The 24694-nt window shown below is 36.3% G+C and overlaps 1 long non-coding RNA gene across 3 annotated transcripts; it reads right to left on the bottom strand.

Moving 5' to 3' along the window:
* Nucleotides 1-4236: 4236 nt before the first annotated feature.
* Nucleotides 4237-20907, bottom strand: LOC128559758 (uncharacterized). 3 transcript variants are annotated; one of them, XR_008372563.1, is made up of 3 exons: nt 20873-20907; nt 11413-11512; nt 4237-8279 (listed from the first exon to the last, which is right to left on the bottom strand). It is a non-coding gene; the product is annotated as an uncharacterized LOC128559758 (long non-coding RNA). The 3 variants fall into 3 exon arrangements; XR_008372564.1 differs by having other exon boundaries at nt 20803-20905; XR_008372562.1 differs by lacking the exon at nt 20873-20907 and adding an exon at nt 20449-20752.
* Between the last annotated feature and the right edge of the window lie 3787 nt (nt 20908-24694).

The raw sequence follows: 24694 nt of genomic DNA on the forward strand, positions 1-24694 counted from the left end.
TAATTGTATTGAGAAAGTAAACCAATGATTGTCCAAGTCCTTTTAAGTTCAATTTAATTTTTTTTCACTTGTTGCAGTATAACTGGGGAAATTAAGTTTCAGTCATTGTACATAGAGGTGATTAGTACAGAATGCTAGTCAGTTATTTTGGCCAATTTAGGGTAGAAATTCCCCTCCTGGAAAAACAAGAGCTGTCTCCATAGGATGACACATGCCCCCGATGGCACACTGAATGAATAGTTATGGCCGATGTTAAGAGTTTAGGACCTTTGACCTACGGACCTGGGTCTTGCGCGCGACACGTCGTCTTACTGTGCCACACATTCATGCGTAGTTATTTTAAAATCCATGCCTGAATGACAAAAATATGGACCGGACATGCCCATCATTGCACTATCATGAAATATGACCTTTAACGTCTAAGTGTGACCTTGATTTTTGAGCTACGGACCTGGGTGTTGCGCGCGACAGGTCGTCTTACTGTGGTACACATTCATGCCCAATAATTTTAAAATCCATGCATGAATGACAAAGATATGGACCGGACAAGCCCATCAATGCACTATCATGAAATATGACATTTAACGTCTAAGTATGACCTTGACCTTTGAGCTACAGACGTGGGTCTTGCGCGCGACACGTCGTCTTACTGTGCCACACATTTATGCGTAGTTACTTGAAAATCCATCCATGGATGACAAAGATATGGACCAGACACGCCCATCAATGCACTATCATGAAAAATGACCTTTAACGTCTAAGTGTGACCTTGATCTTTGAGCTACGGACCTGGGTCTTGCGCGCGACACGTCGTCTTACTGTGGTACACATTCATGCCAAGTTATTTGAAAATCAATCCATGGATGACAAAGATATGGACCGGACACGAAACTTGCGGACAGACGGTTCAAAAGCTATATGCCTCCCTTCGGGGGCACAAAAAAAGATTCATTTAATCAAATATTGGCCAGAATTCTTAACAGCATGTCAAATAGAAAAAGTGGAAAGTTTCTAACCAAAATCCCTGCTAGTAACATCTTTTTCTGTACTACATCTTTTTTTAAAACATTTTTAGCTGGATTAAAAGGAAAACCTGTCACCAGAGCATTTTTCGAGGTGGATGTTGAGTGGGCATCAGGGGAACAGCAGGGCCAATCAAGAGGTATAATTTCCAATGTTTTTTTCTTTGCTTGGTTTCACCTGTTATATAGGAGCTAACCACAGTTGATCTGTACTCATAAAATATATGAAAAGGATACTAACTCTTGAAATGTAACCCCAAAGACCTACATATATATACATGTATACTATTCCACAAAGTTGTGAGCTCGGAAGCTCAGTGGTAGTTTTTATTTATTTTGTTGGGTTTAACGTCGCACCGACACAATTTTAGGTCATATAGCGACTTTCCAGCTTTAATGGTGGAGGAAGACCCAGCTCAGTGGTAGAGCGTCCACTCTCAGTGGTGGAGGTCGCGGGTTCAATCCCTGGCCTGGCCTTGCGCAATTTAGCACCCAGTACTGGTAAACTGTTTAGATGGTCTAAGCCTGCACCAACTGACTGCCGCGATATGACTGAAAGATTGTTAAAAGCAGCGTTAAAACCCCATTAAACAAATCAATCCCTGGTTGCGTCACACCAAAGACGTAAAAAATGGTACCAGCAATTTTCTTCCTTGGCAATCTGGCTTCTCTCTCTTACCCTCGTGGCAATGGATACCACCAGGAATGAGGTGTCGAGAGTGATTAAAATAAACTGTGAAAACTTTCATCACAATCAACCTAAAATAAATAATTATAAATCAAAGTTGTGTGTTGCAGCCCATAATCAACCAACAAAGACAAAGAAATAGCCTAATTCTCACATTAAAGACATAAAATGCATGAAGTATATACAGACTTATGGGTTGCAACCCATTGTTAATTGACTTGGACAAACAACAACTGGGACAAAGTTGTGGGCTGCAGCCCATAATCAACTGACTTGGACAAGGAAGTAACCTTATTCCCTAAATAAAGACAAAATATATGATGTACCGACTATGGGCTGCAACTCATAGTGAACTGACTTGGACAAACAACAACTGGGACAAAGTTGTGGGCTGCAGGCCATAGGTAACTGACTTGGACAAACAACAACTGGGTCACAGTTGTGGGCTGCAGCCCATAATTGACTTAGACAAACAAAAACTGGGACAAAGCTGTGGGCTGCAGCCCATAATCAACTGACTTGGACAAGGAAGTAACCTAAATAAAGACAAAATATATGATGTTTTTTGTGTTTGTGTTCGGGTTTAACGTCTTTTTCAACAATTTTTCAGTCATATAAACGACGGTGTCTACTTGCAGCAGTGAGCACAATGCCCAACTTTATAGTGCTGCCTCACTGGAATATCATGCCGAAGACACGTGGCATGATACCCCACCCAGTCACACTATACTGACACCGGGCTGACCAGTCCTAGCACTATCCTCTTAATGCTGAGCGCCAAGCGAGGAAGCTGCTAGTACCATTTTTTACGTCTTTGGTATGACGCGGCCGGGAAATATATGATGTACCGACTTGTGGGCTGCAACTCGTAGTGAACTGACTTGGACAAACAACAACGGACTGAGTTGTGGGCTGCGGCCGTTAAACTCGGCCACCATGTAACAGTATGTCTGGTGAAAACAACCAATGCCCAAACTCTATGTGAATTTATTAAATATTTTCAGGTCCATCAAAGAGATTATGTGTAGAAAAAACAGCAATACCAAAGCGAAAACCTTGTTGCAGCAAAAATAAAAAGACCAAAAAACAAACTGAGGCAGGTCGCACGTATGAAGATTCTGATTACATGACAAAAGAAATTGTGAAAGAAAGTATAAATTCCAATACTGAGACTGTAATACAAAACTTAAACGACAGTGGGCCAAAATTGACACAGCATCTTGACAATATTGACAGTAATGAGAGGGATGATGTTCCTGAAGAAGACCTTGTTAGTGACAGCAATATACCAGGAGGAAGCATTGTAGCTGACAAAGATAAGCCTGAAGAAACAATTGTTACTGATAAGAATGTACCTGAAGAAACCATCATAAGTAATAACTTTGTGGATGAAAATTCCATTGTAAGTGACAATGTTTTTAAAGAAATATTTGAAACAGATCTAAATAAAGAACATGACAAAAGTATGACAAAAGATATGGTGAAAATACATGTTATTTCCAATAGTGAAAATGCTCAATCAAACTTGATCTATATAAACAAAGATGGTGACAACAATGTGTCCAAAGACACATTTGTACTTTATGTTGATTATGATGCTAATGGTAATGTAAACCTTGTTAATTATGACAACCAAGTGCCTGAACAAACCATTGTAAGTGACAGTAAAAGGAACATGAATGAAAATGACAATGATGTGCCTGATGAAACCATTGGAAATGTCAACAATGGTAGCATGGATGGAAGTGACAGTGATGTACCTAAAGAAAATATTTTAAGTGACAATGATTGTAAAGTGGATGAAAGTGACAATGATGTGCCTGAAGAAACCACTACAAGTGACAACAATGATAACATGGATCAAAGTGACAATTATGTGGCTGAAGAAACCATTTTAAGTGACAAGGAGTGTAACATGGATGAAAGTGACAATGATAGGCCTGAGGAAAATATTATAAGTGATAGCAACTGTAACGCGTATGTAAGTGACAATAATGTGCCTGAAGAAACCATTTTAAGTGACAACGAGTGTAACATGGATGAAAGTGGCAACATGGATGAAAGTGACAATGATGTGCCTGGTGAAAATATTGTAAGTGATAACAATTGTTACACTGTTGGCTGCTTGGACAGTCAGCCTTTTTCTAACAATTGGACAGAAAACAGTGTAGAGCCTGATCAGCTGGCACGGTTGCGTGCTGGCCGATCTGGGTCTCACTGGTCGCAAAGGACTGATAGTAAGTTCCAGCAGGCTAAGAGTTAAAAACAGAAATGTGCAACTTTTGTCTATATAGATTTTGTCAATTTTTTTTGTAGATGATTTTGTTTATTTTTCAATTTGGTTTGATAATTTGATTGCTGAATAAATACTAGATGTAGATGTAGGTGTCTTGTTAAACTTCACTTACTCTACAGCTATAACCAACAGTAAAATAACATTCATCTATAATCATAGCAGAAACAAGCAATTAGACCACATCTGTAGGGTTTTTTTTCTTCAAATTTTATGTTTAACTATATTCAATATAGATTTTTTTCTTTTATTAATAACATGTTCTGTAAGATTTTGTACAAAAGACTGTTTGACAAAACTGTACTGAAGTCTTTAAATGAGCACATGAAAACTGTCGCAATTTCACTGGTACCAGTTCACTTCATTCAAGGGTTATTTCACACAACAATGCTAAGGCATACTACAGAAGTGTTTCTAAGCGAATGCTTATTCAGTTATTGGTCATAAAAAATTACAAATTTGTGAAAGTAAGACTTAATTAAATCAAAACATAAAATTTGATCATTTATGTGGTAAAACTGCTATTATAACGATCTGACAAAATCACACCAAATGCTTTGATAATATAACAGTAATTTTTCAATGTCATATTCCTGTAACCCTGTAGAAAGATATGTACACAGTACATTTAATTTTGTATTCTTGCAAGATCTTAAAATTAATGCCACAGAAAGTTGAATGGATTGCCAAGCTGTTATAACTGCAGCCAGCTTTAACATGTTTAAACTTGCAAAATCTTATATATCATTTGTTATATTTTCAAAGCATTTCAGCAATATGATACTAAAACAATTTCCTAAACATTTATTTTTGACCCAAACTGTTCATGTCAATTCTTACTTGCTTTATAAGTTCATCAGCTTGCAATAATTATCAGCATCTGTGAAACATGTTGCCGCATAAAGATTATATACTACCAAAGCAATATAATATAGCAATGCAAACAGAACAGCCATGAGACAACTTGTAAGAACATGTTTTCACAGTATTCAACTTATATCAATAGCAAGAATGAAAACAAGAGCTGTCAGTGGACAGTGCGCTTGACTATTCTCAGTGCTGGATAGTATAATATAAGCAATGAGTAAAACTTTAACATTACAATAAGCAAATTCTAAGTCAAAAAGGGGCCATAATTCAGTCAAAATGCTTGATAGAGTTGCCTCCTCCTTTTTACAGACTGGGGTCATGATGGTTAACAAGTATGCAAAATATCAAAGCAATATCTCAATGGACTTTGAAAATATTTGGGGTGGTACGCAAACTTTAACATTTATTCTAAGTCGAAAAGGGGCCATAATTCAGTCAAAATGCTTGACAGAGTTGCCTCCTCCTTTTTACAGACTGGGGTAATGATGGTTAACGAGCATGCAAAATATGAAAGCAATATCTCAATGGACTTTGAAAATATTTTGGGTGGTACGCAAACTTTAACATTTATTCTAAGTTGAAAAGGGGCCATAATTCAGTCAAAATGCTTGATAGAGCTGCCTCCTCCTTTTTACAGACTGAGGTCATGATGGTAAACGAGTATGCAAAATATGAAAGCAATATCTCAATGGACTTTGAAAATATTTGGGGTGGTATGCAAACTTTAACATTTATTCTAAGTTGAAAAGGGGCCATAATTCAGTCAAAATGCTTGATAGAGTTGCCTCCTCCTTTTTACAGACTGGAGTCATGATGGTAAACAAGTATGCAAAATATGAAAGCAATATCTCAATGGACTTTGAAAATATTTGGGGTGGTACACAAACTTTAACATTTATTCTAAGTCGAAAAGGGGCCATAATTCAGTCAAAATGCTCGATAGAGTTGCCTCCTCCTTTTTACAGACTGGGGTCATGATGGTAAACAAGTATGCAAAATATGAAAGCAATATCTCAATGGACTTTGAAAATATTTGGGGCAGATGTCTCTAAATTGCTTTTTCTACTTTTAGCATGTGTAAATGTTGAGTTCTGCTCAACCCGGGGCTAGAGAGCGTGGACGGTAGCATGCATTTCCACTACCGTCCACGAACAGGCTCAATCAAACCGGGCCTGCAACATTTTCATTTCTGTCGTGTTGAGCAACCTGCGAAGTTTCCACTTTTCTCTATTTTAACATTTTTGACGCTCACGCTCACACCGACGCCGGGGCGAGTAGGACAGCTCCCCTCTTCTTTGAATGGCCAAGCTAAAAATGTCTAAACCTGTTAAATAAACTCGATGAGATTCATGTTTAGTTGTCCATTTAGTACTCCCCATCACACTATATACGTACACTCATAGACATTTATAATTGGTCACCTATGATTTTTATGTATTTTGTTAAGACTATGCTGAAAATAAAACAATAAAGTATACCATGCACAGTTAATGAAAAATTATCCTCATGATAAAGTGCATATGGGAAGAAAGGTGATCGAGAAACTTTTAGTTGTGTAATTTAAATATTATCCAAGTTATCACAATTACAACAGTGACCGATTATAAAAGTCTAAGAGTATATTTATACATGATATACATACAGAACAAAATTCTTGTTCTAGTGTTGATGGGAGTATCGGGCTTGAAGGTAACTATTTAGGCAGAAACACTACTCTGCTGTACTTTACGGACAGTTACCCGAGAGCTGGGTATTTCCATCTACATCTACTAACTTCCTAAGGCTTAAAACTAGATTCTTTTTTTTTTTTGCACACTAAAATTCAAAAACATATAAATCTGACTTTCTTTAAATACTGTTTTTCTTATAGAAGTGCATCTAAATGAAATGTACGTCAGTCACAGAAATGACTTCATGCCGTTTCAAACATACACAGCCACAGGGATCTGTATCAGTTTTATTATCTACAGTGTAATGCTTTATTTCCTGTATTTATGACTTTTTTAAAAACCCAAATCTTTACAACAAGGCACTCGGTGTATATACCAAGGTATCTGACTTGTATTAATCAATAAACAAATAAATGAGCTGTGCCATGAGAAAACCAACATAATGGCTTTGCAACCAGCATGGATCTAGACCAGCCTGCGCATCCACGCAGTCTGGTCAGGATCCATGCTATTCGCTAACAGTTTCTTTTATTCCAATAGGCTTTGAAAGCGAACAGCATGGATCCCGACCAGACTGCGCGGATGCGCAGGCTGGTCTGGATCCATGCTGGTCGCAAAGCCACTAAGTTTGTTTTCCCATGGCGCGGCTCTAATCTACTGTATAAATGCAGCTTGTACTGATTTCATTTACAACACAAAGTTCATATTTATACCCTGGCTGAAAACACTGGCAACTGCAAGAAAAAAATTCAAATAAGACTAGAGCATGTATTACTTACAGATCTTCAGCATTCTGGGCACAATGTAGCCTATAATTTACACACTTTACTCTTGTCTTTTCTTGTCTTTAATTTCTGGAACATTCCTACCTGAAGCATTTTCCTGCTGTAAAACTGGAACAGTCAACCCTGAAGCATTGTTTTATTATCTGATGGTCTTCCTGTTGATGATGACAACCAGTCTGTTTTGTAGAACCTTCATATACAATTTATCACATTTTCCGAATCCATTCTTTCATTCATAAAGTTTTCCATTACCCCATTTGCAAATTTCCTACTTCCATCTGTCGCACACAACTTTTACCTGATCAACAAATTTCTGTGACTGTCTTTTTGTCCCATCAGATATGCTAAAGATGCCTCACAACTCCATATCCTTTACACTGTAAGCAAATTTCTCTATTCTTAAGATCTGTTGCATACTCTTTGCCTTCACAGAAATGAGTTTGTTGATAACAAATACATACAGTTTGTAAATTTCTGTCAACTTCCATTCCCGATACTCTCATATACATTCATCACTCATCTGTCATGTAACTGTATTAACCTAACCACTGTTCCTTTAGTATTATACATTAACAAATTATCACTCGGAGTATTTGTCAGCATCTTCATAGGAATTTATAGCTTCCGAGTCGTTGCCATTTTTTAACTGGACAATGTCTCTTCCTGGAACTAAACTAACAGTAGCTTTTTGATAGGTAGTGTTCTGTTTTCAATATTTTTTACATAAATTACCATGTCTTGTCTTTTGATGGTGGTGGAAGAATTATATTTTACAAAACCTGAAGGTTAGATATGTCCTCCTTGATAACTGATACAACAAAATGATTTTGCTTCTGTAAGAACCTCCTATTCAAACCACATATTCACATATATTTCTCATACCACATCTTCTATAAACCAAGTCCTCATATGAACAAGTTCAAGCTTTTCCTCATTTATTCCACAGATCACCTGAAAATGCATACAATGAAAACAATTACAACAGTTGTCATTACAGATATGAGGCGCGCCATGAGAAAACCAAATAGTGGCTTGGCAAACAGCATGGATCCAGACCAGCCTGTGCATCCGCGCAGTCTGGTCAGGATCCATGCTGTTCGCCTTCAAAGCCTATTGCAATTAGAGAAACCGTTAGCGAACAGCATGGATCCTGACCAGACTGCGTGGATGTGCAGGCTGGTCTGGATCCATGCTGGTCGCAAAGCCACTATGTGGCTCACAGGGAAGACTGGGTACACCCAACTGTGTTGCCTCATTAAATAAAGACTTTATTATAATTATTATGTTGGTTTTCTCATGACACGGCTCATATATTTTATTCCTTATGAAGTTTGTTTGGGAGTCTTGTTTGTTTTTTTTTGTTTGTTTTGGGTTTAACGCCGTTTTTCAACAGTATTTCAGTCATGTAACGGCGGGCAGTTAACCTAACCAGTATTCCTGGATTCTGTACCAGTACAAACTTGTTCTCCGCAAGTAACTGCCAACTTCCCCACATGAATCAGAGGTGGAGGACTAATGATTTCAGACACAATGTCGTTTATCAAATAATCACGGAGAACATACGCCCCGCCCGAGGATCGAACTCGCGACCCCGAGATCCGTAGACCAACGCTCTTACCTACTGAGCTAAGCGGGCGGGCTTTGGGAGTCTTGCATACAAAACTGCTCCCTATATTTTTATTAAAATTCAGCTACATTAGCTACTCGGATAGAGTCCCCTGCTCCCCACATTTTGTCTTTCATTCTTCTCTATCAGCTTCCATAATGATATTATGCTTTGAGAAGGAAGGTTTCTGATTATTTTTCTCCGTACATTTTTCAACTCAAAATGTGTCTTAAAATCTTCTCCCTTTCCTTCAATAATGACCATATAGGGAAGGAATGCTTTCTGATAATTTTCTACCTTTGGCACACTCATACAAACGCACTTACTTCAACCCTTCACCTAACCTATTATTTAAACAAGAGGACCATGATGGTCCTGAATCGCTCACCTCTTCCCACATGATCCAGTTTTGAGTATGACATCGTTTTTTCTATTATTTGACATAGTGACCTAGTTTTTGAGCTCATGTGACCCAGTTTTGAACTTGACCTAGATATCATCAAGATAAAAATTCTGACCAATTTTCATGAAGATCCATTGAAAAATATGGTCTCTAGGTTTTTCTATTATTTCACCTATTGACCTAGTTTTCGAAGGTACGTGACCCTGTTTTGAACTTTATCTAGATATCATCAAGGTGAACATTCTCACTAATTTTCATGAAGATCTCATGAAAAATATGGCCTCTAGAGAGGTCACAAGGTTTTTCTATTTTTATACCTACTGGCCTAGTTTTTGACCGCACATGACCCAGTTTCGAAACTGACCTAGATATCATCAAGGTGAACATTCAGATCAATTTTCATGAAGATCCATTGAAAAATATGGCCTCTAGAGAGGTCAAAAGATCTTAATAATTTTAGACCTACTGACTTAGTTTTTGACCGCAGTTGATTCAGTTTCAAACTTGACTTGCTAGATATCATCAAGATGAACATTCAGACCAACTTTCAAAAAGATCCCATAAAAAGTATGGCCTCTAGAGAGGTCACAAGGTTTTTTATTATTTGACCTACTGACCTAGTTTTTTATGGCACGTGACCCAGTTTCAAACTTGAACTAGATAACATCAAGGTGAACATTCTGACCAATTTTTATGGAGATCCATTCATAAGTATGGCCTCTAGAGAGGTCACAAGGTTTTTCTATTTTTAGACCTACTGACCTAGTTTTTGGCCGCACATGACCCTGTTTCGAACTTGACCTAGATATTATCAAGATGAACATTCAGACCAATTTTCATACAGATCCCATGAAAAATATGGCCTTTAGAGAGGTCACAAGGTTTTTCTATTATCTGACCTACTGACCTAGTTTTTGACGGCACGTGACCCACTTTCGAACTTGATCTAGATATCATCAAGATGAACATTCAGATTAACTTTCAAACAGATCCCATGAAAATATGGCCTCTAGAGTGGTCACAAGGTTTTCTTATTATTTGACCTACTGACCTAGTTTTTGATGGCACGTGACCCACTTTCGAACTAGACCTAGATATCATCAAGGTGAACGTTCTGACCAATTTTCATGAAGATGTCATGAAATATATGGCCTCTAGAGAGGTCACAAGGTTTTTCTATTTTTAGACCTACTGACCTAGTTTTTGACAGCAGGTGACCCAGTTTCGAACTTGACCTAGATATCATCAAGATGAACATTCAGACCAACTTTCATACAGATCCCATGAAAAATATGGCCTTTAGAGAGGTCACAAGGTTTTTCTATTATTTGACCTACTGACCTAGTTTTTGATGGCACGTGACCGAGTTTTGAACTTGTCCTAGATATCATCAAGGTGAACGTTCTGACCAATTTTCATGAAGATCTTTTGAAATATATGGCCTCTAGAGAGGTCACAAGGTTTTTCTATTTTTAGACCTACTGACCTAGTTTTTGAAGGCATGTGACCCAGTTTTGAACTTGACCTAGATATCATCAAGATGAACATTCTGACCAACTTTCATAAAGATCCCATGAAAAATGTGACCTCTAGAGTGGTCACAAGGTTTTTCTATTTTTAGACCTACTGACCTAGTTTTTGACCGCACGTGACCCAGTTTCGAACTTGACCTAGATATCATCAAGATGAACATTCTGACCAACTTTCATGAAGATCCCATGAAAAATGTGATCTTTAGAGTGGTCACAAGGTTTTTCTATTTTTAGACCTACTGACCTAGTTTTTGACTGCACGTGACCCAGTTTCGAACTTGACCTAGATATCATCAAGATGAACATTCTGACCAATTTTCATAAAGATCCAATGAAAAATGTGACCTCTAGAGTGGTCACAAGCAAAAAGTTTACGGACGCACGCACGCACGCACGGACGACGGACACTGCGCGATCACAAAAGCTCACCTTGTCACTTTGTGACACTCACAGGTGAGCTAAAAAAAAACAAAAAAAAAAAACAACACTCTACCTTTCAAAGCCCTCCATTGTCCTCCATTTAAAACACAAACAAATACAAACCTGACAGATCTTTGGCTGACCAGCAGTCTCTGAAGAAAGGCCATGAATGTGCCAAGATTTCATCATCAAAGTCCATGTTGTAGAGCACACTTGTGTCATACTGAAATACAATTAGTTTTTTTTTTATTAAAGGAAATAACGATCTGAAAGATGTTCAAAAGTCTCAAATGGCAAAAGGTAGTGTGGAATCATTAATATTTGTGGGGGACTAGTTTTCGTGGATTTCGTGATTGAGTCAATCCACGAAATTTAATCCCACGAACAAGTAAAATTCCATTTAATTTTAAATTCAAAAGTTGAAATCCAAGAATTCATATCCCAAAAAAATTGCCATTTTTACCAAAACCACGAACATTCAAGCCCATGAAATTAAATGATTTTGAAGTATTGGCTGAAAAGAACAAAATCTTCAGGTTAGAGCAAAAACCTATTATCTCCATTTTTGAAAACTTTTCAGGAGAAGCAAAAAACTGTATAATTTTTATGTACCTTTTAGTTGGGGAACATTTTTTTACACAGAAATAATTTTTTGTTTTTGTTTGGTTTAACGTCGCACCAACACATAACAATCGTGTAACATTGGTCAGTCAACTATCAAACCGTTTAAGTTTGCACCAATAAAGCGGATGGCATTTGAGTGAATAAAAAATCAAACAACAAGCCCAGTTTTGTAAAAATATGCAGCCGTTTTTTGTAATCATCACATTCTGTACATTGGAATTTACAAAATGCCAATGATTTAACAATTGTCTTTCTTATCTTATACATTTTCTACATTGTATTCAAAATTATTTTTTTTTAAGACTGTCCACGTTTTTTCTCTTTTAGTTACAGAAACCCATGCGTTGCACTTGTAATTTTCACGACCGCGCACTTCTCACACAGCGTTATATGTTTACTTCCGGGATACACAATTCCACATTTCTTTTAGAATCACAACAAAATAGGAAGCTGACATAGCGTTATAATTCTTTCGATGTATTTTCCAGCAGCATCTAAGGTTAACATAAATGTCCCATTTAAATGCTTAGAATTTCTTATGTAACAAAAAACAGCGTTTAAAATACATCTAATACATTACTGGTGGGTGGGGTATTGCATATACCGCCAACCCGCGTTATAAATTTAACCCTGCTAGATCCGCGGGTCTCGAACCTAGGACCCCGACGACAGCGTTATTACGGGGTCCCAGTGTACTTGCTTAGGGCACACCAAACTGAAATGAAAAAAATTATTTTAATTTTTTTTACCGCCTGCACCTGGTGTATTTTTTGCGCTGGGTCGAAATCAGTAGGAACGAAAAAAAGAGGAAATTCCAAAGTTTAAACCTTGCTTGTAATTCATCAGAACATCGGAAGAACATGTTCTCTCAGCCACCAATTTGACTACGTAGTCTCCCTAGGTACCGCACAGAATGCCCCGGTAGTATCAGTTTATTCGATTAAATTTTTGTAATATTTGATCGCTTTAAAAACCGGGCATAACAAAATGGCAGCCCCCTATGTCTGCAAGTATTTCCAGCAACAGCTGTTGAGATTTCCCCGAGCTCCAGTTTTACAGAGTTGTTTAGGGCTGCTGCGCTATACGATAAGACGATCTTTCCACGTAAAACCCGCCGGGGGCAAGTGTGTTTCTCAAACGCGGGTTTTTGTTGATTGTTTTAACATTCTTTATTTGGTTCGAGTGATATTAAAGATGATACATGATAATACATCAGGAATTCTAGACATTTGCTTATATGTCATTCAAAAGTGTCAACATTAGTTTTTGTACACTTTGTATAGTTAAACCTTCAAAGTGCTGGATTTTCATTTGATTTCTGACAGTAAAACCCAGCCTGCTGACTTAGTCATTTAGCACCAAATAGTACCACATCAGATTAGCAGGTTCAGTTGAGTACTGCATGATCTGTATTAATTTGTAATAGATACATGTTATCCAGCACTTTAAGGGTTAAAAGGTCTAGGCAGTGTTCCAGATAATTTTTTGACCCCATGGGTAATTACCCCCACTTTTCAGAAGATGGGGGTAAATTCAAAATTCCAGACTCGGATAAAGGGTAATTTTAACAATACTTACCGTTACTATAGAGACAAAGACAGACATTATAACAACACCATAAACTGTCCTTTTTAGTAAGTTTTATCCAAGGATACAATTTTTTCCAACTTTCAATGGTAGATTCTGTGACAGCCACATGCGACTTTTTATTTTTTAAAACGGCAGAAATGATGTCTTCAATTATTGGTTGCACCAAGCTCTTAGTCGGTAGAGATGTTTTAACCACAAAAAACTTATCAATTTTTCTCTGTTTTGCTTCGGAAGCCATGATAAAAAATAATGTGTCTACTTTCGTTTTAATAGAACGATCAAACGCTTGATTTTGATAAGTAAATATATAAAACTTCTAGAGCGCCTAGACGACGCAGATGTTCAAGTAGACTAGTTTACGGTTTCTAAGACAGGAAGAACGTTTTAGCGAAGTTAATAGTGGTACCCGTCGCATTGTTTATACGGGAGTAGTGACATGTTTTCATTTGAATATAATTAAGGTACGTTTCAAGTTTTAATGTCGTGCGTAAGTTCAAAGTCATGTACGTATAATGTACGTATCAAAATGAAATCATGTGCGTTTTTAGTTGATTTTTATGCGTAAAATACGCCGATACGCAGCTTATCTGGAACACTGGGTCTAAGGTCACGAGCAGAGAAAATTGTTAAGTGATATTTCAGAATAATAATAGCACTTACATATTTCTTACTTTTTATTGTATGTATCACACATTAAAAATTCAATGCTCCAAGGACAATGCTGTCTGAATGTTACTTAACACACATTTGTTTTTCCGGCTTATGAACAGAAACAAACTTGATCTGGTGTTAAATATGACACAAGCGATTATTTACTCTTTTTTATTTCATCGCTCTTCGCTTGCTTCAAAAAATGAAGATTTGAAAAGAAAAAAAAAATTTCACTCGCTCGCCAAGTATTTTTGAAACAAGAGGGCCATGAAGGCCCTGTATCGCTCACCTGACCTATTGGCCTAAAGATCATCAAGATAGATTCATTAAGATATGGTCATTATATATGGTCATAAATGTGGCCTCTAAAGTGTTAACTAACGTTTCCATTGATTTGACCTGGTGACCTAGTTTTTGACCCCATATGACCCAGATTCAAATTTGACCTTGAGATCATTAATATTAACATTCTGACCCAAAGTTTCATGAAGAATGTGGCCTCTAGAGTGTAAACAAGCTTTTCCTTTGATTTGACCTAGTGACCTAGTTTCTGACCCCACCTGACCCAGATTTGAACTTGACCTAAAGATCATCAAGATTAACATTCTGACCAAGTTTCATGAAGATACAGTCATAAATCTGGCCTCTACAGTGTTAACAAGCTTTTCCTTTGATTTGACCTGGTGACCTAGTTTTTGACCCTGGTTGACCCAATATCATACTCGTCCAAGATTTTATTTAGGGTAACATTCTCACCAAGTTTCATTAAGATTGGGCCCACATTGTGACCTCTAGAGTGTTAACAATCTTTTCCTTTGATTTGACCTAGTTTTTGACCCCAGATGATCCAATATCAAACTCGTCCAAGATTTTATTGAGGGTAACATTCTGACCAAGTTTCATTAAGATTGGGCCAAAATTGTGACCTCTAGGGTGTTAACAAGCTTTTCCTTTGATTTGACCTGATGACCTAGTTTTTGACCCCAGATGACCCAATATCGAACTCATCCAAGATTTTATTGAGGGTAACATTCTGACCAAGTTTCATTAAGATTGGGCCAAAATTGTGACCTCTAGTGTGTTAACAGACAAATTGTTGACGACGGACGACTGGAGGACGACGGACATGGGGCAATCACAAAAGCTCACCTTTGAGCACTTCGTGCTCAGGTGAGCTAAAAAGGCGTTTAGTGAAAGAACATTCCTCCTCAAACCACCTCATTTTTAAATGTTAATGGATAAGCAAATATATTGTTATTTGTGAAGAAATACAAAGGGGCGCCCCAATTAGCCTTTTTGGGCTTCTACAATGCTGCCCCTTAAATTTTCCCTCCTGCCTTTGATCTGCTTAATACAGAAGTTTAACTCAACCTGCCCTGAATCTGTTTATCCACTTTAGCTCTGTTGATATTTATCTTTAAACCACCTAAGAGGATGATAAGCCAATCTTTCGCCAGGTATTTCTGTGAGGTAGTTTATATGATCATGGTTCTGCAATATGTTTCAAATTTAGCTAGTATAGTTCAGTATTTAATCATTTACTTTTTAAATACATTTGAAGTGAAGTTTTTATCCTTGACACTACATATTATCTAAAGGACCTTTCTGGAAATAAGTTCTAAAACATTCATGAGCCATATGATATATATTCTAGAACTGTCATTAAAACTATAGAATACTTATAACAGGCTGGTAACATTGCCCGATCAGGCTTTCGACATAAAAACTAATATTTCTGGAAAAATAATGAAGATATTTCTTTCAAACTTGGTCCATTTATTAAGTATTACATATGATACAAATAAAAATAAAAATAACTTGGTTGCCTTCAGTTTTGGTAGAATTATTTCCCCTTTTCAGATTTTTATGACGCATAATTTTTGAAGTAAAAAAAAAAATATGTTCTAATGTTAAGTTTAAAACAAAAAAGTGTCCAATGGCTTTCTAATGCTCTAAATAATTGCACTAGTACACAAATGTATATATTTTACTGTGCTTTCACTTACAACATTACAGAAAAATGTTCATACATCTGCACTATAAACAAAGTATTAACCCTAAATATATAGAATAAAGGTATTGGTGCACAGGTTTGGAGCAACAGAAAGCCATTGAACCCTTTACTGTTTTAAACATTGCATTAAAACATATTATTTTTTGGACTTAAAATATTATGCATCATAACAAGAGGGCCAAGATGGCCCTAGGTCGCTCACCTAAGAAACACTCCATAACAGTGTAAAACATGTTTGACCTAGTGATTTCATGGAAACAAATATTCTGACCAATTTTCATTAAGATTGGACCAAAAAATTGGTCTCTTGCGATAAAACAAGCATTTTCTTAGATATGACCTAGTTTTTGACGCTAGATGACCCATGTTCAAACTCGACCTAGATTTTATGAAGGCAATCATTCTGACCAAAATTCATGAAGATCAACTGAAAAATACAGCCTCTATCACATACAGAAGTTTTTTCTTTGATTTGACCAAGTGACCTAGTTTTTGACCTCAGATGACCCATATTCAAATTCGACCTAGACTTCATTAAGGCAATCAACCTGACCAAATTTCATAAAAATCAATTGAAAAAAAACAGTCTCTATCGCATACACAAGATTTTTCTTTAATTTGACCTAGTGACCTAGTTTTTGACCCCAGATAACCGATATTCAAAATCGACCTAGATTTCATCAAGGCAATCACTCTGACCAAATTTCATGAAGATCAATTGAAAAATACATCCTCTATTGCATACACAATGTTTTTCTTCGATTTGACCTAGTGACCTAGTTTTTGACCCCAGATGACCCATTTTCGAACTCGGCCTAGATTTTATCAAGGTAATCATTCTGGCTAAATTTCATGAAGATCAGTTGAAAAATACAGCCTCTACTGCATACACAAGGTTTTTCTTTGATTTGACCTAGTGACCTAGTTTTTGACCCCAGATGACCCATTTTTAGAACTTGGTCTAAATTTCATCAAGGTAATCATTCTGACCAAAATTCATGAAGATCAATTGAAAAATACAGCCTCTATCGCATACACAAGGTTTTTACGTGATATGACCTAGTGACCTAGTTTTTGACCCCAGATGACCCATTTTCGAACTCGGCCTAGATTTCATCAAGGTAATCATTCTGACCAAAATTCATGAAGATCAATTGAAAAATACCGCCTCAATCGCATACACAAGGTTTTTCTTTGATTTGACCTAATGACCTAGTTTTTGACCCGAGATGACCCATTTTCAAACTCGGCCTAGATTCCATCAAGGCAATCATTCTGACCAAAATTCATGAAAATCAGTTGAAAAATACAGCCTCTATTGCATACACAAGGTTTTTCTTTGATTTGACCTAGTGACCTAGTTTTTGACCCGAGTTGACCCATTTTCGAACTAGGCCTAGATTTCATCAAGGTTATCATTCTGACCAATAATCATGAAGAAGAATTGAAAAATACAGCCTCTATCGCATACACAAGGTTTTTCTTTGATTTGACCTAGTGACCTAGTTTTTGATCCGAGATGACCCATTTTCGAACTCGGCTTAGATTTCATCAAGGTTATCACTCTGACCAATATTCATGAAGATTAATTGAAAAATATCGCCTCTATCGCATACACAAGGTTTTTCTTTGATTTGACCTAGTGACCTTGTTTTTGAACCGAGATGACCCATTTTCGAACTCGGCCTAGATTTCATCAAAGTTATCATTCTGACCAATATTCATGAAGATTAAATGAAAAATACAGCCTCTATCGCATACACAAGGTTTTTCTCTGATTTGACCTAGTGACCTAGTTTTTGACCCGAGATGACCCATTTTCGAACTCGGCCTAGATTTCATCAAGGTTATCATTCTGACCAATATTCATGAAGATTAATTGAAAAATACAGCCTCTATCGCATACACAAGCTAAATGTTGACAGACGACAGACGACAGACGACAGACGACGGACGACAGACGCCGGACATCGAGCGATCAGAAAAACTCACCTGAGCATTGCTCAGGTGAGCTAAAAATCTGAAAAAGGGAAGTAATTCTAACAAAACTGAAGACAACAAAGTTATTTCTATCTTAATATGCATCATATGTTATGCTTAATAAATGGACCAAGTTTGAAAGAAATATCTTCATTATTTTTCAAGAAATATTAGTTTTTATGTCAAAAACCCGATTGGGCAATGTTACCAGCCTGTATCCTGTTTTCTCATATTCTCGGGGGCCTAAAGGGTTGTTTTTATTCCCAATAACAGATTGACCATTTCATAAACAGCATTTGGGTGTTATTTTGTAGAAAATTCACTTGTCTTTCAGATGGAGTCATAAAATAATACTGAAATTATCCCATTTAATTATTTTGTTTCTGTATTTGATACCACCCTCACCCGCAGAAATGGACCAAGAGTTTCTCGTATTCCCGTGGATTTAGATTTGACTTTTCATCAAAAATAAGTTGTAGAATCTAAAAAATTAAAATTCCCACTGTGTTATAAAAAGATATATTCTGAAGTAAATACATCAAGAAATATTACAATTAATTGCATAATCAATAATTTATGGCAAATTTGCTAACACCACCAGAAAAAAATAAGGATTTTTTTGAAAACTGAGTAAAATGCTGATAGTTTCGTTAATATGCATTCAAATCACTTGAAATTTTCAGTATGTCAGTTTGGTACCATTCCTGTCTAGAAAATAACAAACATTAAATTATTTGACAACTTGAAGGCAAAAAATGAAAATATGAGAAACCCAGAGAATACGAGAAACAGGGATATAATGTCTACAGTAATAATTATATATTTTTTATCTTGCTAGAACTGTGATGTCATGTTTATATAAAGTTTTATGAAATTCTACCTGCTACAGACTGAGAAATGGCTGCAGACAGATGCTGGACCTGGAATTTCATTAAACTAAGGGCAATAACTCTTAAGGGAAATTAACCAATCAAAAAAAAAGTTGACGGGCATCATCGAAGTGGGCTGGTTAATTGATCAGGTCGGCGCAACGTCACTTCCTCGCAACTGATAAATCCGAGATACAGCAAGGTGAAAGTATCACGTAGCAACCCGTAGCGATTAGACTAGCGGTACGGGTCGCGATGTTGTTTTCAAATAAAATATATCATAATACATTTCTATTGATTAATTTTTATTTTTCCCTGTCCATTTATAATGTATTCCTGAAAGATTTTTCTAGTTTTACTGGAAATTATTGATTTAATAGCGTGTCAATAATGGTCTGGTAGAAGTGACATACCGTATTTTCCGAATTAAGGCCCCCCCTCTAATTAACGCCCCCCCACCCATTTTGGAGGGGAAAAAAAGTCAACAAGAACGGGAAAAAACACCTACCTCATTTTTATAAGTCCACATAATAAGTAATTTACAGTACTAAAGTCCAATGTATTAAAAATTAAACACACTTTTAAACAGTCCATGTACCGTAAAGCCAAAACATTTGTACTAAGTACGGTACGTAACAGAAAATTAAACGGTAAATACATTTTTGATTTTGTTTTTACACCACTCGCGCACACGCTTCCTGCCGACTTTATACAAACTTGCAGCAATGTGTTTACGATATACCCTTTTCTTCGGCTGTTTTAAGAACTTTTAATTTTAAAGCAGGCACAGCAGCGTGTCAAACCATTGACATTGTGTATTGCGCTATTAGCTACCCGCATGTACTAAGGAAAATGTTATCGGAGTACACAGCTGTTTGGGTCATGACGTAATGTGTAGTGTCGCAAGCGTTTCAAAAAGCCAGACATGGAATACACGAGGTACCGTATTTAAATGCATAAAGGACACACTGCATTAAATTGGATGCCAAATAATTACGTTTTAGGGGGATTAAACAACAAAGAAACACTTGATAGCTAGTTTGAACGATGTTTTTAAGTTTTGTAAAAATTTTCATTTTTTATTTTTTTACCTCAAATAAACGCCCCCTCGTTGGAAAATGTAACGCCCCCGGGGGCCTTAATACAGGAAAATACGGTATGTGGCAATGTTGTTTTTCAATAAAATAGATCATAATACAGTTTTATTTGTTTTTTTTTTTTTATTCCCTGTCCATTTCTAACATACCCTATTCATTTTTTTTCTAATTTACTGTCATGTCAGGAAACTAAAGGAACGATAGGTTGCTCTCTCTCTCAAATGATTATACATTGTAGGTACATTCTGTAACATTATAATTTTTTTGGCATCTTTTTATTTTTCCATTCAATCACTTTAAACTCATAAAAACAATGAACAAAAGTGATACACACAATCAGGAAGGTCTAACTCAGTTGTTCCAGACACAATGCATTCTCTTTACAAAATTGCGTCTACTTTCACCTCGCTCTTGTTGCTATGCAACGTAATCGGTGAAGTGCCCGGATATCCGACCTGATCAATATTTCAAGTTTTATGAAATTTTACCTGCTAGTTAGAGAAATGGCAGCGGACGGACATACGGACGGACGAACAACGCCATTTCAATATCCCCTCCGATTCATCGGCGGGGAATAACAAAGTGGTGGCTGTTGTTATTTGGGGTGAAAAGACTCTCCCGTGTTATTGACATCATCTTCAGTAAACGCCTCACTCTACAAGTGTATACTCTACATAATAACTTTTACCAAATCATTATTCTTAATTCTCCGACATGATAATGTCTATAATAACTGTTCTGCGTACAAATTTTCACACCTGATGTGTCCTGCATTCTTCCTCACAAATGGCGGGCAATTTGAAAGGGAGACAATCCAGTTTATGTAAGTGTGAGATTACAGGCCATGGCATTGGTAAGACAGTACTAAATGTCTCCACCCTATTATTTTGGGCAGTGGCTAGGGGTTCGGTAACCAATATGAATAATAATATGAGAAAACCTGTAGAAAATATAGTGATAATTATATCATAGATAAAGTAATTTTTAAATACAAGAAAATCATTGCTTTTCTTATGTTCATACACAAACTAGAAACAAGACTGTTGTAGTACATTTATCTAAGGGAAATCAAAGTCTAACCCTATTTGACAAATAAATGTCATTTTTATTGCCATGGCAACGGAAATTCCAAAGCACCCATGTGTGTAGATAACATGCCAGTGATTTAACCAAAGATATACTCACGGCCGGTGAGGATGCGTACACTGGATATTGCCATTTAGTGATAAGGTATTTTCCCAAAAGGCGTTTATTTTTTGTCAACAAGGTAAGTAAAACACCTATTTACTATTGTATTATACTACTATAAAAGAAAAGAGCAATATTTTTAATAACTAGATACTGTGTATATGCTCTCACAAGCGTAAAATGAGCCAATCTTATGTAGAAATGCTAAAAATTGTGATAAAATGGCAATTTTATCATCACATAAATGCCGGTCGGGGACACATTTCTCCCGATATCGTCACTTATTGTATTGTGATAAAAATTCTGAATCGTATGATTTATTTAGTTACATACAATGAATACATTTGCAAAATGTCAGCTTTGTAAATGCTCAGAAGACGGAGAAATCGACGATAAATGGGCGTCGATGGTGTACTGTGTATTGTAAATATATGTACTGTGTTTTGATCTGTATTACAATTTACTGTACTGTGTATTGTTTACATTATCACTGAGATTTATAGAATTAATCTTACAAAATGTACCTCATCATTTGACTCATTTCCTTTTTAAAGTAGAAAACAGTAATTTCTTTAGCCCTGAAGATATGTGATGTTTGTAATTCAACTCTGTTGTAATTCATGTAATAAGTTCTGAACATAACACACAACCACCATGGTGTAACAGTGGGCAATATTTTTTGTTATGCGTACCAGTTGTAAATGTAGATATACATATTCTATTCTATCACTGAGCATTGTTGAAGTTGATATAACCTTAATTATCTCAAAAACAGTTAAAGGTATCTTTTAAAATTTTGCATTGGGATGTCACTAAGACTTACTTTCAATATCTTGCAGAAAGCCCGGCCCTATTAATAAATACTACATTGTGATTGTCGTTGCAGATTCAACTTCTTTATGTGTGTTTATGGCTGGCTCGACGAACGAATTTAAGGCCATTGTATTTCATTTTGTTGAACGCCACCCAAATGACGAAAATGTTATAGTACGCTAACGACCAAAACCGCAAAAAAGTAAATTGCAAGATAGCACCAGACATATGCTGAGAAAAAAGCAGAAAATATACTGCTGATTCAGAAAATATTGACATACATGTTTCAAAAGGAACCCGCTTACAAAAGGAACCAATTTGCAACAGAAGAAACCTGATTTGGGCAAATGGTGAGGAGCCTGATCATTGACGGTAGTGGAAATGTATGCTACCTACCACGCCATCGAGCAGAACACAACATTTACACAATGCTACCAGTACAAAATATAATACACGGCGGTGTACATGGAACTTTCAATGTTACACAGAGTGCAATTCCATGAACAGACAAGGTTTTCGGAGAGTATTGTTATACAGTCTATTGTCAAGAATGTGACAAAATAGATGGATGAATAAATAGCCTTCAGTCAGTTTGTTTGCCAAGAAATGTTTTTTAACTAGTTTTATAGTTTCCTATATTTTTTGACGTCGCAAAATGTTTTCATCAACTTGGTTAATATGAGGTATAGTGAAGACTGCAAGTTGTTTTGAAGAGCAGGCTTTTAACTCTTCCAATGATTTTACAATTATACAACTGCTTGCATAACAGAAACCGCATTTCTGACGCTAAATTAAGAGGAAAGAGAAAAAGCAAGACAGACATATACTTACTGACATTAAAAGAAGCAGCTAGTTACTGCATAAATGTGATGAGTGTACATTACTTCCAAATAAGACTTGGCATCGATACTGAAATAGGTTCTGTTGCGACAGATTTATTTACCAAACATTATTTGACAAGCAATATTGTAAAAGTCATGTTTTACTTTTATACAGAACAAATAGTCATGTACATTGAAAAATTTATCAAACAAACTCGCAACGTAAACACAAATTCATAAAATAGCAAAGATCCTAATAAGATAGTATAAGAACTCTGTGAGATTTGTCTTTCGTTTTAATCCTTTCCACCAATTGTACTTGTAATGTTAGTACATAAATATAGTTATGTATATTGTTGGGAATAAATATGTTTAAACCAAAGATCATAAACATTTTACATTAAACAGTATCAATACACGAAAAAAATCGGAATGATCTTCAAGTCAGTTCCCGACCGCTTGTTATAGTTCGAAGTTGACCTTGACAATAAAATATACTATTTTGGTCAACAGGGAAGCTGATCACATAAAGGTGATAACGAACTGTTTGCACAGAAATGACATATATCTTGCAAATAAAGTGTGCAAAATATATTTGAGCCGTGCCATGAGAAAACAAACATAGTGGGTTTGCGACCAGCAAAGATCCAGACCAGCCCCAGCCTACTGCACGGCTCATTTCAAGAATAACATATGGCACTGTTTCCTCCGACTTTTAAAACAAATTGTTCAGTGCATATGACACCCATTTTGTTTTGTTTCGTATGAAGCAAGTAGTGAGCTAATTACCTTTTAGAACAATGCATTTACGCAATAAATAGAGCGTTGACTATAGGATAATTTTAAGAAAATTTCAAGTGAAGCTAGTTCAAAGGTTCTACGTCAAATGAGTCTAAGGTTACTGAGGAGAAACCACTTTAAAAGATCAAAGCCCTTACGACCTTGACCTTTGAACTATTGACACCATAAACGATAAAAGTCGTCTATTGACCAAGGTTTATGTCTCTTTGTAGTATGAAGGCAAAAGGATAACATATTTTCATGTTTGCTCTTCTTATAAGGGGAGACCTTTTCCACACTTTACGTCGTCATATCATGTGTTACATTACTATAAAACTTCACGGCTGAACTTGTGGCTGGGTCTTTACTCGACAATGGCTAGTATTTAGACAGTTTTTTCGGAGTGACTATTGGCATGCCGCCGTAATTGTAAATTGTAATATCAGTGTTCAAACTGGTGCTTGTGATTTTCGCTGTGAAGTCTAATGTCACCTGCAAACAGAAAAAGACTTTCCATCATTTGGGCCGATGGAATTACATGCCTTGCCTATCTAATGACCATAAATGCTGAAAATATGCACGTTTTCAATATCAGTACTCAGTACACCAAACTGCAATACACAGTACAAATATAACTTTGAAAAATGAATACACAGTACACTCAACAAAATTCCTAGTCGGTCAGTTTAAATTTGTATTACTATTTTGTTAATAATGCGTGTATTTACACGAAATTTCACATGCCGACATTTAAATAGGTACTGCAGCTAATTATTAGTTTATTTTTGGCGACTCGTGGCCAAAGTTTTCAGATTTGAAAGATAAAATAATGGTCTTTATGAATATTTTGTTATCTTAATTTTGATGTTTTTTTTGTGTGACTAATTAATACAGATTTCCTTATGGAACGGTCCATATAGCTCTAGATCTAATATAGTAATACGCCACTGCCAAGAAACAGAAAGAAATTTACACACA

Source organism: Mercenaria mercenaria, chromosome 10 (assembly GCF_021730395.1).
Source record: "Mercenaria mercenaria strain notata chromosome 10, MADL_Memer_1, whole genome shotgun sequence".
Classification (NCBI taxonomy): domain Eukaryota; kingdom Metazoa; phylum Mollusca; class Bivalvia; order Venerida; family Veneridae; genus Mercenaria; species Mercenaria mercenaria.